Below are 3,931 nucleotides of genomic sequence, written 5' to 3' on the forward strand. Positions count from 1 at the left end.
AATAAGAATCTGCTCAACCTATTTTTAAGAAATAGGCACATACTGAACGTAAGACTTATTCATAAAATGAGCACTAGAGCATACTATAAGAGTGGACACTTATTTTGCTTCCTATGTTTCAGGTACTGTTTTTTTAGTGCTTTACATTTATAAACTAAATCTGTAAAAAAAAAAAAAAAAAAAGAAAGAAAGAAAGAAAAGAAAAGCTTATTGAGATAGGAAGTATTATTTATGCCCCATTTCAATGGTGAGGAAAAGAATATCAGAATGGTTCAGTAACATATTTGAAGCCACATAGTTACCAAGCGGCAAGTTCAAACTTTGAAAGCACTTAATCTAACTCTAGTAGCTTTGTTAGTATTATTATTAGCTTAAGTATTTTAAAGTTATTTCAAATGTAGTATTTCATCCATGAATAATTTGGTATTTATTTTCCAAAATATAAAACCATTTTCATCTTAGACAAAATAACATATAATTAACAATAATTCCTTACTATCATCTAGAAGCCAGTTCATTTCTATAGTTATTCCCAATGTATTCTTCACTAGTAGGTTTTGTTTAATAGAGCATCGTGGATTGTATCTTTTTGTTACAACCTTTACATTTCTTTTAATTTAGAAATGTCCTATAACAACAGCCCTGTTTTAATGTGGGCAATCTTGCAGAATACACCATATTTTCGAATTTCTGTGATAGTTTTCTCCAGGGGTCGTTTAGTTTTATTAAGCCTTTACTATTTCTTAGAAACAGGAAGTTATATCTAAGTGTTGGTAAGATTCAAATTAAAATTGTTTTGCAACATTAAATAATGAATGATGTATAGTTTATATAGTATAGTTTACATGAGGAGATTCATCCTATCTGGTTGACCCACTATGAATATGACTAAGGATTAACCAATGATTCCACAGTGGGTTAATATGATCCTTCTTTTGTTTTTACGCTATTCTTCAGATGAATGTCCGATCCACATCAGCCATTTTCCTAGTGATTTTTATTCCAATTAGTAAAACATGCATGAATAATTTTTTTTGAGACAGGGTCCTGCTTAGTAGTACAGACTGGAGGACAGTGGTGCAATCATAGCTCACTGCAGCCTCAACTGTCTGGGCTCAAGCAATCCTCCTCTTCAGCCTCCTGAGTAGCTGGGACTACAGGCATGTACCACTATGCCTACTACAGGCATGCACTATGCCTTGCTAATTATTATTATTTGTATAGATGATGTCTAACTATATTACCCAGGTTGGTCTCCAACTCCTGAGCTCAAACGATCCTTCCTGCTTGGCCTCCTAATATGCTGGGATTAGAGGCGTGAGCCACTGCACAAGGCTTAAATTTTTTAGTTGCATATTGATAGTTTCCTTATTTTATTGTTCTTTGAATATATATTAGCTAGCTACTTTTTTAAGCTTTAAATTTTAAACTTTTGTGGGTACATAGTAGATGTATGTATTTGTGGGGTACATGAGACATTTTCATACAGGCATACAATGGGTAACAAATCATATGAAGGTAAATGGCGTATCTATCACCTCAAACATGTATCATTTCTTTATGTTACAAACAATCCAATTATATTCTCTCAGTTATTTTTAAATGTACAATAAATTATTCTTGACTGTATTCACTGTGATTTGCTATCAAATACTAGATCTTATTCAATCTATCCAATTATATTTTTGTGCCCATTAATCATCCCTACTCCCTACTCCATCCCTCAACTACCCTTCTCACCCTCTGGTAGCCAGTATTCTGCTATCTAACCCTATAAATTCAATTATCTTAATGTTTTGCTTTCACAAGCTATTAAAAGACAACATTCTTTTAATAGGTTAAACTGGTTATCATGAAAAATAATTCCTACTGTAAAGGCAGACTACATTAATTTTTATCCTTTAATAATGATACTTGAAAGTAAAACTTTGGTTTTAAATCATCTTAGGTGGTGAGAATGATACTTTTCTGGCTTACTCTTTTTGAAGTATCGTTTTCTACCTATGGATTTTCATAGATTTAATGTGTTTCAATTAACTAAAGTCATTACTTGTTTGATGCCCAAATTGGCATTCTTTTCTTTTTTTTTTTTCCACTGGGATTTTTTCAAATTAGATCCTGGGTCTTTTTATCACAGCTTCATTAAACTTAACCTTTAAAAAATTCTCTGTTTTCTGTAACCATAAGATATTTTAAGTACTAAATGTTTTCCTTACCAAAACCTAGTTATTTTTAGCTATAAATGGCTTTGAAGTCTAAAATGTGGATTTCGAGAAAATAATTTTAAGAAAATATAGTTTTTGGGCTAGTTCAATGTTCAGAACAAGAAAATATGTATATCAAACAAATCTTCATGTTCTCCACATGTATCCCTGAACTTATCAAACAAACCTTCATGTTCTCCACATGTATCCCTGAACTTAAAGTAAAATTAAAAAATAAATATATATCAGAAATTGTAAGGTTTTTACAATATTTTCAGTAAACTTTTAACTGGATACATAGTATGCCTCATTTGATTTTAGAATATTTTTGTTCAAAATATAGATTGACAGTATTTTTTACTTCCTCTTACAATGCACAAAGGCACTGATTTATGCATAACAATAAGTTACAAATTAAGAATGCAAAATAACAAAATTTTTTGAAGTCTATTTTTGATTTTTAGAATATATCTTACTAAACACATACAAAATTAAACTACTGACTGATTTTTAAAACATACTTTCTGTAGTTTAGTTTCTAATTTGATTCATAATTAGCTTCATTCATTTTGGAGAATTCTTTTCTATTTAAAAAATGTCTTTATGTTTGGATTTTTGCCAATTTAATGGGCAAGAAACTATATATTAGTGTCTTCAATTTATATTTCTCATATTATGACTGAAGTTGAACTATGTTTTACATGTTGAAAGCTATTCATGTTTCTTTCAATAAATTTCCTTAAATGTCGATTATGAATTTTTGTCTCAGTCTACTATATTTCTTCTGGATTATTAGCTTATTTTATATTGGGGTAATTGGCTTTTGTCTATGTTATAAATTATGAGAGATATATTTGATATTTGATAATATAAATTATCAAATTTATCTTTTAGTCTATTAATGTTTTGACTTTGTCAATGTAGAAATTTTGAATTTTAGCCAATCAAATCAAATTTTTTCTCTTATTGTCTTTTGAACTTTGGGACCTAGCTAGAATTACATTATCCACTTGCAGGTGATAAAGTAATTTGCCCAGATTTCCTTCTACTAATTGTATGGTTTTATTTATTTATGCCTTATGTTTTTTTCAATCCTTCTGATGTTTACCTTGGTAGACAATATGTGAATTAAAACTTGTTTTTCCTAATGACTACCAAGTAGTGACAAAATTCTTTATTAATAATTTCTTTTTAGCCCGCAAAGTTGAGATGTACTGATCATAATCTTAATTGGTATTCAGTGATATCATAATAAAGATATATTAGCCATGATTTTTTATTCATTAGATGAAAAGTCATCCAGTTATAACGCAAATCCAGATTTACTAAGCAGATAGATTTTCAGCCATAGTAAGAGATTTATGACCTACTTCTCTCAGTTTTTAGAAATTCCAATATATGCACACATACAAAAACTTTTTGAAAAAGAAAAAGGGATTATTTTTATATTTGAGATATTTTGTATTAATTATTTTCTCTACTTTATTCTTTTGTATGCAATTTCATTCTTGTATCAAAAGGATTACCCTTATATTTACAATAAGCACAAAATAAAATTATTTAAATATAAAATTATACACAAAATGACACAAATAATTTTTAATTCTAGATTGTTTTATTGTCTGGAACGCTGTTAAAACTATAAAATGTGTTTTCCTGTGAAAGTTTTTAATAAACAAAAGATTACATAATTTTAATGTTAGATTAGAAATTCTGTTATACTTTGG

Source organism: Sapajus apella, unplaced genomic scaffold (assembly GCF_009761245.1).
Source record: "Sapajus apella isolate SASKATOON/1434 unplaced genomic scaffold, GSC_monkey_1.0 scaffold50, whole genome shotgun sequence".
NCBI lineage: Eukaryota > Metazoa > Chordata > Mammalia > Primates > Cebidae > Sapajus > Sapajus apella.